We start from the raw sequence: 15,286 nt of genomic DNA, 5'->3' as shown, positions 1-15,286 counted from the left end.
CTTCCACTTTCTACATTTGACATTTTGTTGGCCTCTTCCTTAAAAAAAAAGAAAGAAAAATCCTTCCCTGTATTCCCTACTCTATTTTCTTTCTTTCTTGTTGACTTCTTTCTTCTCTTTGCTTTCTCACCATTCACTCTTTCACTCTTTAACCTGTTGTAGTCTAGGTTTAGCCACCATAGGTACTACTTTCTCAAAGACTGTACTCTTCATTCTGCCCTAGAGGGAGAGAGTGACTTACCTAATTGATAAATTTGGAATAAGTGGTCCAGCTTAGCCTACTGCCACCTTCCTTCTATTTGGAGAAGGGCCTCCCTACCAGGAGCCTACATTCTACCTGAGGCTGGGAGCCCACCCCAGCCCAGCACTGTGGAGATGGACTAATTCTGTAGTGAGGACAGGTAGGCTTGTTTGGCTTTTACCCCCTCTACCCTGGTCTCAATCAGTAATGATGGATATATTCTAGCCTCTCATTTGTTTTATTTTTGTATTACTTCTTAATTTGATTACAACCCAGGAGAAGAAGAGAGTCTCAATTTGAAGGGAATTGCTTGGAAACCTAAATAAATAAACAGTGTACAAATAGAAAGTTAGTCTTCTTTCCCAATTTCATTTTCCAGAGGCTTGGCCTCTCTCTTTCTGTTTCTGTACCTTTGAGGACAGGAAAAAAGTTGCTGTCTATAAGCCAGGAAGCAGCGCTTACTAAGAACTAAATCTGTCAGCACCTTGATCTTGGACTTCCCAGCTTCCACAACTGTGAGAAATATATGTCTGTTGTTTCAGTCACACAGTCTATGATATTTTGTTATTAGCAGCCCAAGCTGATGAATTCTTCTGATTTTTCTATGCATATGCAAATGTATGTATAAGTATATAATAGAAATATTTTTACCTGAATGTCATGTAACAGAAATATACATAGCTATATATTTATACCTATAGCTCTCTAAAACAGATATTTTTGTTTCATATAGTCTTTCTCTGTACACATTTATTTGTATACATACACAGTTGTATTTTTTTCCAAAAATAGTAACACACTATACATTTTGTTCTATACCTTCCTTTTTCCACTAACACATTTTTATAGCAGTAAATGGAAACCTGTATTATTATTTTTAATGGCTGCACAGTGTTCTCTGTAGTTTAAGTGGTCTTTAATAAACCATTCCTCAACTGCTGGCCATTTAGATCCTTTCACACTTCTGAGATTATAAATAGTGTTGCAGTGAACATGGTACTGTTTTTATTTTTGTGAACTTGTGCTAATATTTCCATAGGAAAGATTCTTAGAACTGGAATTGCTGGCTGTCTCATAAGATTTAATTGATTAGTAGTGATCAGAGACTCAGAATGGGGAGGATTTTGAGAGAGCTCAGAGTTATCCAGGAAGGATGTTGTTTTCTCGCTCTGACTTTGAAAAGTTCAGAGAATGAGACTCCATATTCTCTCCAGTAATGCCTTCCAGTGACTTGAAATTGAAATAGATTGTAAAAGAAATAATCATGGTTACAATGCTCTGGCCAGGAGAATTGAAAGTGAAGGTAAAAGACTGAATCCTGAGGTAATACTTTGGTGAGCCTGTTTTGCGAACCAACCAAGCAACGCAAGATAGAGGATTATCAGAATTATGGCAGTCTCAGATATTTATGTTAATTTCCATTCCTGTGGTAGAAAGTTTATACTTTTATACTTCATGTAGTGTAGCAATGGGAGATTAGTTCACTCTGGGTGTCCAAGACGCAAACCTATCCTTCAAAATGGCTCAGCACACTGACCCCCTTTACCCTTGACTATCACCAGGAAGCACGTGGCCTCCTGAGTCTAACCAAACTACCAATGATCTTAAATTGGGTTCCACCACCCACCTCACAGTGCATCGGGCCTGAAAGACTAGGGGGGCTGTCTCTCCTCTGGATTGTTTTGCTTCTATCCCAAGGCTATTTCTTTTGCCTTGAGAGAGCCATGTAACAGTTCGTTTACAAGCTGACCTAAAGAAAAGAAAAAACAAAACAAAACAAAACATGATGCAACCAGAGAGAGCTATGGGATCCTGCCTGCTTCAAGTAGCTCTGTCCAAAGCAGGTAGGATTTGTATGGAATCTTTCTAACACTGTGATGACCTAGGTGGGAAAATTCTGTGTATTAAGGACTTGGCTCTCAGAGCAGACATGTGCTTAACTGTCACAACTTGTACATTTTCCCCATTCATGGTGCACATGGCAGCATATCTTCATTAGAAACAAGTGTAGTGTGAGTAGCAAAGATGACCATATTAAACATCCAGGAATTTTCACTTAATGTGCACATTTATACAATGCTGCAGAAAGGACTAGGGCAGCCTGGCTATGTTAGATCATTTCCCGGCTCACCAAAGAGATTTGAAATGGACTTTTAATTATTATTGCCGATTTGCTATGGCTATATTCCTTAATATGAACATCTGATTAGGATTAATTTTCTTTAATTGATGAATAGGGCACTTAAAATTGTAGAGTTGAATTTGTTGTTACATGTTGGCATATGTATGTACTGTATTGTTTTACTGGCATATGTATTATGATTTTTTGCTGAAGTACAAATTACAGACACTTCTTATCTGTTTTAGTTTTAAGGTCCCTGTTCTTCCTTCCTTTACCTTTGTGTGGCCTTTTACCTTTGTTAATGGAGATAGAGGAGGGCTAAGTGACTATTAAACTCTTTTCTATATACAGTAAAACCCATTAATGTGGACCTCACTAAATTTGGAGTTTATGATAATGAGAGCAGGGCTGGGTTAAAGTTTACTTTTGCATTGTCTCTGAATTAAAGCTTTGCTGAGCTAATAAATAGTATTAAGTACACTTAAAGGGGGATGGCACTATTGTTTTATAAAGCGAGCTTTTCAAGCACTCTAGAGAAAGGCCTTGCAAGAAAGGTAATGAGGTCGTGTGGGAAAAGGCATAGTGCAAGGACGGTGCCACTTTCTATCTATGTGACCTTGGGCAAATTACTTGGCTTTTCTGAGTATCTTTTCCATCATGTGTAAAAGGGAGATAGTTTACCTAATTCTTGGGGCTGCTGTGAGGATTAGATTAAATGTATAGAAAGTGTCTGGTGTGAAGTACATACTCCATAAATGGCAGGTAATAACTTCCTAAAATAATTGGTGAGCTAATTTCAAACACTTCTCATTTTTTCACTAAAGCAGTATTCTTCCACACTTTAGTTTTGTTAAGCTAATCTGAAATATTGCTTTATCATTATTATTATTGATTGAAGGAAACACCCAGCAGTTTGATGTGGTGATAAAGAACATGAGCTTTGAAGTCTGGCAAACTCAGATTTGAAAGTATTTCTGTAACTCATTAGCTACATGGACTTAGGCAAATTACTTAATATCTCTCAGGTTTTATTTTCTCATTTGTAAAAATGGGATGATAATACCTGCTCTAGGGCTTTTATGAGGACTCAATGAGATAACACATGTAAAGTGTTCAGCCTCCTGATTTTCATGTAGTCAACTCTCAAAACATCAGCTGTTGCTATTATCATGATCTTTTGGACAACAGCCCATACTTTACACTTTTTATTAATTCAGACTCGTCTTCTTCAATTCACCTAACTAACAAATTTCACTATTGATATAATCCCCATTCTAGATGAGGATTTTAAGTGCATGAGTAAAAAATTATGCAAAAGGATAATATATAGGTAAGGCGAAAGAGGAAAGAATAATATTTTAAAAGTGGAAGCACAGGCCTGAAGTTAGACTTAAATTACTGAATAGTCAGTTTTGTGTATAATCTTTGTGTCCTTTGTGAGAGGTCTTTATATCAGTCAGAAAGAAATAGAACTCTCTCTCTCTCTCTCTCTCTCTCTCTCTCTATATATATATATATATATATGGTAGAAAGTGTGGATTGGTCACCAGCTCTTATCATTCACTGGAGAGAGTAGCAGTTATGCCCATGTTCAATTTTATTTTCATCTTGCGTTCCCCTGTATGTTTCATAGGCTGTATGGATGAGAAATGTAAGCACTATAATGTCCTGCGTAGAGACTGTAATCTATCCTCCCCTTAATGACAGGCTTACACAGTTTGTCAAAATCCATCACCTTAACAGATCAGACTGAATTACTCCGATGACTGGCAAATGGGTGGCACTCGTGGAGAAGTGAAAGCAGCCAGGTGTGTGTGTTTATTAAGTGCTCTTCAATAGAAAAAAAATGTGTTTTACTGAAAACGCTCTCATCCATGCTATTTTTTTCCCCTGAGTTTATTCTTTCTTTATAAGTGGGAATGGGGGCAATATTAGGTATTGTTTACAGCTTTATTTTACCTGTACCATCCATGCTATTTTTGCAGAAGCAAGAAGTGCCCATCTTCCTTTGGGAAAACATAAGAATGATTTTTCTTGAGATTCTGAAATACTGCAATACAAATTCACAACCCTAAATGTGTTATAAAAATCAGGGTTGTTCTGCCCCACCCCCCGTCATATTCATGCACAGTGGAACCTTGTAATAAAAACTAGAGGGAACAGAACCATTAATGTTGGGGCTATGTGCCTTTGACTTTCCAGGGATGCCCAATTTAAGCAGATAATTTTAAAAAAACATTTTATTTATTTATTTATTTGACAGAGAGAGAGAGATAGTAAGAGCAGGAACACAAGCAGAGGAAGTGGGAGTGGGAGAGGGAGAAGCAGACCCCTTGCTGAGCAGGGAGCCCAACTTGGGGCTCGATCCCAGGACCCTGGGATCATGACCCAAGCTGAAGGCAGACGCCTAGCGATTGAGCCACCCAGGTGCCCCTTAAGCAGATAATTTTTAAAAGTAAAGTCAGTTATTAAGTTGACAACCAATGGTTTAACGTATAAGAATTTTCATATAAATAAATTCACAAGTAAGAAAAAACCTTTTGTCAGACTAGGTTTTCCAAGATTTGGGTCAGAAAATGTGATCACTCTAATGCACACCATGTTGATTAGTTGCATTATTCAGATCTTTATTGGAAGTACCTAATGGTTAGTTGTTAAGGTATGGCATTATGTGTCTAGAGTTGGCATATCAACAGGAACAGAAATAATAATTAATTTTTATTGAATTCTTTCTATGTGTGCTAGAAGCTGGGGATATAGTGGGTAGCAAAAAAAAAAAAAAAAGACAGTCTCATGTTGCTAACAACCTATGAGGTAGGTATAGACAGAAACAAATTCATAGAGTTTAAATAATTTGTCCAAGTTTTGATAGGTAGTAAGTGGCAGAGCTAGAATTACAGTGCTATATTTGCCACAGCAGCCTAGCTTATGTTTTGGTTAAGAGATTCCAAAATATAGTGGCTCAAACAAGCTAGGGGGAGCTCCCTGACATCATGCAGATACCATATCAACCCCGGGCTGCTTTTGCTTATACTGTTGAGTAAGGGAAAAATAAACTTCTATCTTATTACTCAGCTCTTCCTGGGTGTTGGCTTCGTTCACATGTCCAAAGTACATAATCATTCTTGTCTTTTTTAAAAAGATTTTATTTACTTATTTGAGAGAGAGAGAACGCGTGCGTGTGCACAAGCAGGGGCAGTTTGGAGGGGCAGAGGGAGAAGCCGACTCCCCACTGAGTGGGGAGCCTGACACAGGGCTTAATCCCAAAACCCTGGGATCATGATCTGAGCTGAAGGCAGTTGCTTAACCATCTGAGCCACCCAGAGGCCCTTATAATCATTCTTTGTAAAGGCATTTCCTAGATGTTGCACTTCAAACATCCTCCTAGCTATACCTATCTGCCAGGAAGGTCTGAAAATATATTTTTGTGGCCATGTACTTCTCAAAATTCAGGGGTTCTATTAATAAAGGAAAAAAGAGGAGGATGAGATATTAGGGACAGTTGGCAGTCTCTGCATCACATGCTAATTAACAACATTGTTTCAAAATGGAGTTTTGACCACAGACTTAGACAACTGATGAATGATCTCATGACTTTGGGATATAACTACATCCATTATAGATTTCTTTTCAAGTAGTATATCAAGGTTATATATATGTGTGTATATACACATATAGATATACACACACACAAATACACATATACACATATATATACACACACACAAACACATGTATATAGTATGTGTATGATATATTTCAATTATTTAAATATAATATATGAGATATCATGACTATTACATGATTCTTCAGTGGGCTCTGGTCATCTACAAGTGCTAATTCAAAATTTCATAATACAAGAGGTCCGCTGGCTTTAATCTTTGGCAGAAAGCCTTGCAAAACCCTTGGGATTTGTCTTGCTTGCATCCTCACTAAAAAGATCTCAAACTCAAGAGATCTATGTTGTAAGAGATGAGTTCATAGAGAGATGGCTTTATAGAAATAAAATTACTCTAAAGTTAGTGAAGCATGCACTCAATACATAAATCATAAACAATCCTGACTCTGAACTTCAGAGTTTCTTAGAATTCTTGGTCAATTCTTTTTTTTTATTTTTAATTTTTTAAAATTTATTCTTTTAAAGTAGGTTCCAGGCCAGCATGGGACTCAAACTCACCACCCTGAGATCATGCATGCCCTACTGATTGAGCCAGCCAGATGCCCCTTCTTGGTCTATACTGATAAAGTTTAGATATTTACTATAGAAAAATTAATTAACAAGGATTGGGAATATTTTTTGAGAACGACCCACAGATCCTTACTTCAGTATCTTCTGGGTCCACAGGAGGAGATAAGCACAGGATAGACCTCAAGTACATATACATATACTCTTGTTACCTAGGTGCTGCCCAACCCCCAACCCCCAACCCTAATGCAGTCTCTGATGAACTCAGCTGTCCACATGGAGCTGCTTGGAAATATTGTGTCTTGCACACAGATAGATGTCCTTGGTCCTTTTTCCTGGGTCCAACTCTCTAGGTCCTACTTTACTAGTGGCTGGTTGAGGCAGGAGAAAAACAAAAAAAAGAAAAAGTTGAAGTTAGAGCTGGTCTAATTAGTTCGCCCTAAGCCTTATCTTGGGGAAAGGTTATTGGGTAGCATCTCCCAAGTGGGAGGCAGTTCTAGACCTGTTTTACCTCACTGGCCACGTGGAAGTAGAGAGAAACAATCTAAAGAGAGAGAATCCCAAGAGATGAACTCCAAAGAGGTCACAGCCTACAGAAGTCAAAACTTTAACCTTTTTTCTCCATACACCCAAAGCTCCAGCCCCTATTTTTTTTTTTAAAGATTTTATTTATTTATTTGAGACAGAGAGAATGAGAGACAGAGAGCATGAGAGGGAGGAGGGTCAGAGGGAGAAGCAGACTCCCTGCCGAGAAGGGAGCCCGATGCAGGACTCGATCCCGGGACTCCAGGATCATGACCTGAGCCGGAGGCAGTCGCTTAACCAACTGAGCCACCCAGGCGCCCGCTCCAGCCCCTATTAAGAGGTTTAGTTGATTCCAGGAACTTGATTCAGTCTCCTTTCCTCTTTTCCTTCATGAGCATGGGTTTGGGGAGTGGAGTAAGGGTGGGGAGAAGCAGAAGTGGAACTTTGCTCTAGAAGGCACTATAACAAATACAGGACATGGCCTTTATCCCAGTTCTCAAAGAACTAATTGTCTGGGGAGCTAATGTATAGGAAATATTTAGTGAAAACCGAAGTACTTGAACTATGTGTTATTGATTATTCCAGAAGAATCCAGATAAGAGATAAGTCACTGTGGATTTGTTTCTTGGGGAAGGCTTTCTAGATCATGTCACAAGTGAGGTGCCAAAGGTTTAAAGGAACTAATTAAGAAGGCAGAAAAGAGGGGGTGAACAAAGATTCATAATGAGCTTAGAGACCAGTGAACCTATGTGCCAGAAGCAGAGACTTCCTTTTGGAGACTAGGGAATGAGGTGGAATAGGAAAGTGGGATACTTCAAAAATCAGGCAGGGGTTAAGTTGTAGGTAGTCAGGTAAGATTTTTTTTTTTTTTTAACTAAGTTAATGTTAACCTCTTTAAATTTTTATGGAATGAAGGGAGGATAAATTAATAAATTGCTGACTAATTGAATGAATGAATAAATAAGTTATATTATAAAGACATTGTAGATATTACAAAAACTAGCCTCTTAAGTAGAATTTGTCTAGGCTGGGAATATGGGGTTCCTACATAGGATCTCAGCAACATAGGTTGCCAGGGAACAAGAGAAGTCAAGACTAGGTGTTATTAGGGACTGGGAGCCTGGCAGCACTAGGGTTAGCCAGCAGTCTAGTCCTCCAAGAGGAGGTGTTGGATCTGAGGAGATCCAATTCATCAGGAGATCTGGTTAACTAGAATATAGATAGCAGGTGAGATTGCGTCAGGAATGGTGGTGTCATGGAAGTTGGGCAATCTTATCATAGCTGGATTCCAGCCGGCAGCTGGAGTTCTGGAATAGAATCTGGGGAAGGGTAGTATCAGGGCCCTAGTCAAGCAGATTGAAGTTCAGGGCAAGGCACAAGGTCTTGAAGGAGAAAGGAAACCTAGTCAGGGCAAAAGCCAGTTCCGGAGGTTGGGCCAACATGTGTGGAGTTAGTAGGGAAATGGAGGAATGATGATAAAGCTGTGCAGATTAAACTCAGTGTGATTCAGTGCATTTGTGGCCAAGAAAGGAATACCATTCCTGCTATGTGGTGGGCTGAGGTTGCTTCTCTTTTGCCTGCCTGATGAAGATGTACTGAAGGTCACAGATGTGCTGAGCCTCTTAAGTCGATCCTTCAAGGGCCCTACCTCAGACAGATCTTGGCATGAATGGCTGAAGTGGAGGCCTATGGAGGGAGCATCACTTGGAGACTACAGCGTAGGAGATGTAGGCATAGCTAGGAGCCTGTCATAGTCCAGGCTGAGGAGGACAGGCCTTGTCAAAGGGGTGGGGAGGATTTAGTAGGAATTCAGAAGAAAAGGGGGCTGCAAAAGACATTTCAAATTAAGAAGAGGCGTCGGTGACAAGTTTAATATAATGCATAGAGAAGGAAGAACCTAAAATGATTCCAGGTCGATTTTAAATGCTTGTGTAGTATGACATTTTTGTTCATGAGCTGAAGGGTGTTGTATTTTTTTTTAAACCAAAGCAATTGTCTTTGACAAAAGACAACAACAAAAGTTACTTACAGCAGTGTTTTGCTCAAATAATTCAATGGGATAACTGTGCCGCTTCTCCAGGTTTCTCTCACAACCAAACCAAGCAGAGGCTGCCCCATCCGCAGCCTCCCCATCTTGCACAAGGGGGGAATGCCAACCAGAATTCAGCAGCATGGCTCCCTCACCCCTCACCACCTCTACTGCTCAGTGCTCCATGGGAAGGAAAAGTCCTACTCCAGTTCAGTACACTTCCAGGGTCCCCTGCTATAGGCATCTTCCAACACTCACACTAGACCTGGGCTCACAGACATGGGTGGGATAGAAGAGGCTGGGCAAACAAGATTCAAGATTCAAGATTAGTTGAAGCTCCTGCGTTCTTTCTTTCCAAGCTGGGCCTCAGCAGGGTGAGGATCCCTGATCCCCTGAGACAGGCAAGGAGCGGGTGGGGTGGCAAAAGAGAGAGCCTAGGAAACTTGCCCACTCACAGAGAACAAAGTTCCCTCTCCTTAAATAACCAACCCCATTCCCACAGCAATAGGTAGGCCAAGCCACTGAGAACTCAGAGCTGAAGGGCGTTTTAAACACATACACTTTTGGCCTGTTTTTTAAAAACCCAAATAAATAAAGTAAATTAGTAAATAAGTGTGTTAAGGCCAAGCTTACTTGTGAGTTTGTTGGCTTTAAATCTCAACAGCCGTGGGTCTGCAGTGAGACATTTCAGAGAGAAAGAGCCCTTGAGCATGTGAATGAGTAGAAATGTTTTTTGCCAAGATGCTTTTCTTTCCTGTTCTAAGATAGTATTAGTAGTGTACATGTACATGAGTATGACTGAAAAGCCTCAGGTGGGGCCTACCTGTATCTGTCTGTGTTGCTCTCACCGGGCTTCAGGTGCTGGAGGTGATGTTTGAAGTGATTATGCGTCCCTCTTTTAGTCACCTGGTTAGTTCAGAGCCTTTGCTGACTGAAGAGTGCTCCTGCCTGGCCAGATTGCTTCACTACAGGAGGCTGTCTGCAGCTGGTGATTCCCAGCCAGCAGCTTTGCGCCGCCAGGATGGGATACAGGCATGGACTTTACTCTTTATGAAGGGTTAGGGCTTGGAACTTCGGGAGGGGTTTTATTCCTGTCTATGGAGCTGAGGAAAGAAAATACAGATTCCTTACCTGGATAGGGAAACTTTGTTTTCAAAATGTACAGACACGTGGTGTTTCTGATTTTATTGGGCCTGGATCTGCACCTGGGGTGGCATGGATTTCAAAGTCATTATTTAAGGTAGGGAAACAAAACTTGAACCAACATTATTACCATAAAAGATCCTGGTTGTATTGAAAGGTTGAGCTAAATAATTTTAGTGATCAGCGGGAGACCAACTGTTGTACTTCTGAAAAGTTGTTCTTAGAAAGGCTTGGATTAATAATTTGTTTCCATTTTGTTCACAGATGTACTGTCTGTAGGACAGGGGTAGACTGAATACCTGCTTCACTGAATACCTGCTTCACAGCACCTTTCACATTTTCTTGTTGGAAAGACAACCGTTGGAGAATCATCTTATCATCAGCAAAAAGGCAAACAAATCAAGACATTAAGAATGCCACAGTGGCCGACAGTTAATGATGCCAGTGTTATACAAGCTTCAGCAAAGTTTTCAAGACAGTGTGCCTCACTAGCCAGAAATCAGGGAAGATTGAACCTATCCCTTTTGTCTCAGCTGTTCCTTAAACCTATGCAACCCCTCCACATTAATGTGAATTGAAACATGCATTGCCTTTTCAACTTAATTGAGTACTTACTATGGGTGAATCACTGCACAAAATAGGGGAGGGAAAATGAGGGAGACAAGTAAGTTGTGTTTCCTGCCTTCAATGGATTTACAATTAGTTTCAGGGCCCTTTTTTTTCTTCTGCTCTTAATTAAGTGTGTTTCTAAGATAGAAAACAAATGAATGCATAAGTGTATTCTGCAAGTATTTTAAATCCCTTTAATATAAAACAAAACAAAACAATCTAATGTGGGCAACTCAGGACATCTTAATTCCATTTTTTTTGGATGTCGATAGGTAGGATTTATTTTATTGATTCTGTAAATATTTGGTAGACTTTAGAGATATTAACACATTAGAGTTGGAATTAATTGAATTAAATTCTTTTTTCCCTCCTAGGTGTAGATTGTCTGTTGAAAAAACATATTGTGTTTGTACATTTCTTGCAGAGTGGGTAGGTGAATTACATCTTTTGTCTCTATAGGCCTCTACCTTTTGTGAGCCTGACATCCTGTGTGAGTTATTAGCATGGGGAAGGGGAAGATTTGGATCAAACTTGGGAATATTGTTCATGAAGCCAAGATAGGGCAGAGATAGGAGCAAAACGGACCCAGGCAATGACTCTGTCGGAAAATTTGGCTATTTCAGTATTCATGTGTTGTCCTCTATGCTCCAAAATTACTGTACGGTTTTTTTAAAAAACTTATTTCTGATCTGGGTATAAGTCATGATTTTTCCAGTGTTAAGACACTAAAATGACTATAGATACTAGACATATTATGTAGTGTTTGTAACACATTTTAGTATGTATGAAGCAACGATAGACACGTCTTTGTCTTGAGTAGTGTCCATCTGAATGGAAAATGTGCCAGCTTTTTTTTTTTTAAAATATCATCAACAGACTTCTTAATTAAGCTGCCAATAATACTGCCAATAGCACTGTGCATCATTTGAGAAATGAGTTGTGAAGTGCTGTTTCCCTCTTATGTTGCTCCATATAAAATGGATTTAAAGTGTTCTTTGAATGGGACATTATATTGCTCCCTAAAGAATTTGATGAGAATTCTCATACCTTCCGTTTTTACGTAATTTCCAAAAACCTTTATTTTGCTGCTTGGTAAAGAATCGTTCTAATTTGACCAATGACTTTAATTATATGATCCATCCTTAATAGGATGAATCGTGCTGCCCCCAAACTCCTGTTGGTGATACTGGATATTCGTTAATCTGAGTTCCAAAACTATATTGTACTAAATTGTAGACATTTATTTCCTGTTCTGGGAAATCTTTTGGAGGGACCATCTCTATGTTCCTGGACCTAGCACAGTTTACTCAACACATACCTACTATGCACCATAGTAGGTGCATAGTAGGTATGTGTTGAGTAAACACTTGGTGTTCAAAACATGTAAAGTAGCTTTTTTCTGTGGTTCTTAAGGCTCTATAAAAGACAGAGGGGTCTTGCTAACAGAGTAGCACCTTCATCAGTTTACAGTCAATCTAGTGAGAGTAAGTCCACATTATCTGGATTTATTATATTCAGTCTAGTCCACTGGGCTTCTTAATGGGTGTCTTGGATGCATCAGTTTAGCCCTGTGATTTGTACTAACATCCACTCTGCTTCCCCTGGCCCTTGGCCAGCTCCATAGGGGTGGGCCCTTGGAGGGGCTGTTCTGCTTCTCCTCCTCTGGCTTGTCTACCACTAGAAGAGCAATCACTCTAGTCACTGGGTATTCACGACATGCCAGCCGCTGAGCTAAGTGTTTTACACATATCCTCTCACTTAATTATCTCATTTAAACCTCACAGCAACCATTTGAAGTAGGTATTATCTACTGTAGAGATATGTATGTATCTTGCTTAAGTCATGGGGATCTAAATCCAGATCTCTTAGATTCTAAAGCCTGAACTATTAACCTCTCCCCTCTGCTGCATCCCAGGAGAAATTTCCAGTGCCTGGTGGTATGGGGGCAGATCAAATCTGGATGTAGTCCAGATTCATTTCATTTAGTATTCCCAAACAGCAAACTGTCTAACAGATAAAACCCAGCAAATCACAGTTGTTTTGAGAAAGGGGGAGGGAAGAGCAATTGGGAGAAAGCAAAGTTGGAAACAAACCAATTTGAGTCAAACCTTTAGCCTTTATCTCATAATGCCTTTTTTTTTTTAACTTTCTTTTTTTAACATGGCCTGACACCATGTGATAAATCAAAGCCTGACGTAATTGACCCAGAATTGATCCCCAAATGTCTTTTGGGGGAACATGCTTTAACTCTCGTTGTTGATTCCGAGGAATAATTGCCACCCTAGAAAGGTAATTACATATGCCATTGTTTATACACATAATAGGCTCAGAATGCATATTCTGCACAGAGGGAAAGAGAATCCTGCTTGCACATTAGGGGTGTGTGCAATGTATTGTGTCAGAATGCCACAAATAGCGTTTGAACTGCTTCCTATTACTGCTTATTTCCCTAACGTGCGCGTGCCCATGTGTGTGTGTGCGTGTGTAAGGGTGAGGTTAGGAGTGAGGAAGGAGATGGGCCATGGAAGGCTGTTTGTTGAGCTGAGTGACAGTGATTTGCTTTTCCTTAATTTTTTAGTTTACTAGAACATCTTCTGGATCTGATTCATTTAGCTTGGTCTGGTAAAAGGACTTTTCTCTTCCTGCTTGGCATATGCTTATTAATGAGTTCTCATATTTCTTTCCATCAAGCGCTGTTTACTTTGAGGAAATATAAAGTGAGAATCATTCTCCACAACATCCTCCTAAATGCCATGGTTTTTGACCACCCACTTTAAGTACACCAAATAGTCAGCTAAAATGGTAGCTAGTGCCTTTCCTCTCACTGTGCTTTCTGGTAAAACATAAATGGGATTTAAACCACAAATGAGCAATTAAAGCACTTCATGCCTTTTGCCTTTAGCCATAAGACAGTAGTTATCCTGAGTAAATATAACAAATAGGCTATTTTGTGGTTGTCTAACCCTAGCAACATATATATATATATATTTAAATCAAAGCCTTAAAAATATGTTATGACTTTTGATAGTACTGCCCAATGAAAAGAATACATATGTATTCCAATATGGAACTGAGCATTATTTGAGGCCAAAGCAATTCATCCTGGGCTATTCTCTGCTGCAGTGTCCAGCAAATTGCATGACCTACTTGTTAGACTTGACAATAGTGTTTTACCTAACAAAGGCCTCTGCAGCTCTGAGCAGCAGTGGAATGTCAGAATGAGCACATTTCACACACAGATGTGCAGCCATAATAGCCTCTAAGAAGATGCATGTGGCAGGGAGCTAAGGGTGGGGGTTGGGTGCTTGGAGTGGGTGGTGTGTGTGTAGTTTGGGGGCCAACGGGAGAAGGAGGCCAACAGTTAGCAGTAGGGACATGGCCCCACTGACCACATTTAATCAGCCCTCTGTAAACAGTTCAACATTTTCATTGTTCTCTAAAAACTAATAAAGAGAAACAAGCACTTTTCATTCATCTTGAAGTAATTTTCTGTCAGGTTGGAGCCCCTTGTGGCCTCCAGCTTGTGCAATGCTAGCTGTGTGATACAACAACTATTGCAATTTATTTTACAAACTCTGGTCATTCACATGTCAGTTAGTGTTCACCAAGCCGGCATCTGAAATTGTGCAGTTAACGAGTTTTACAACATTTCTATCAAGAGAAACTGTTTAGCATAACTGACTCTTAAGGAGTTATTATACCTCTAAAAATCCATTTTAAGGGGCATTATTTAAATAAAATAGAAAAACGGTTCACTGCCTTTTAAAGGGGCTACAAAAAAAGTCCATCAGCTCCAGTGCAGTAATCCTCAGCTTAAAGCACTCTTGAGAGTACTTCTGGGAATTGTCAGCATAATGAAATGTTTTGTGAAATGTCCAGATAGATTCCTCTACTCAACAATTTTACTGCACCATATTTATTTTCCTTCCAGTTTTTAAAGAAGTGAATTACTTTTTGAGAGGATGACTCTATGTTGTGTAGATTAACTGAGCACATTATTACCCAGGTTGTAGCAGAAGTGATGGTTCTGTTTGCAGTGTTATCCATATGCATCTGCAGCCGGGGGCGAAGAAGAGAAAGGCAGCTTTCCCCCCTTAGTGCGTTAGCTCCAAAAGAGTTACATCATCATGAGGCCTACAGATTTTGTATTTTCCTCATGCCACGTTTCCTCAGACTTTTCAACAACTCTGGTACAAAATGGCCCCTGTAAATACTTTCTTTAAACTTTAAAAAATGGACTCTGTTTTCTTACCCTAAATACAAATGCAGGAAAACCCATATACACTTGTACATTGGCACATGCATAATGACGCATATCATTTGAATCTGGCCCATTTCAATACGAGATGCTATTGAACATTTTACTTAAAGAACAGTAGATTCCTCACATTAACTGAGATAGCCAATGACCCCAAACCAATTAATGGTGAG

General features: G+C 39.6%; 1 long non-coding RNA gene across 1 annotated transcript in view; it reads left to right on the top strand.

Moving 5' to 3' along the window:
* LOC118017001 overlaps positions 1-13,642 on the top strand; it is a 77,417-nt gene extending 63,775 nt beyond the window's left edge. The window contains exon 3 of the long non-coding RNA XR_004681011.1: positions 10,511-13,642. This is a non-coding gene — a long non-coding RNA (uncharacterized LOC118017001). The remainder of the gene's footprint in view (positions 1-10,510) is intronic.
* The last annotated feature ends 1,644 nt before the right edge of the window (positions 13,643-15,286 follow it).

Source organism: Mirounga leonina, unplaced genomic scaffold (assembly GCF_011800145.1).
Source record: "Mirounga leonina isolate KUSES-001 unplaced genomic scaffold, KU_Mleo_1.0 Mir_168, whole genome shotgun sequence".
Lineage (NCBI taxonomy): Eukaryota > Metazoa > Chordata > Mammalia > Carnivora > Phocidae > Mirounga > Mirounga leonina.
The sequence above is the reverse complement of the archived record's forward strand: the minus strand, read 5'-3'. Positions and strand labels throughout refer to the sequence as shown.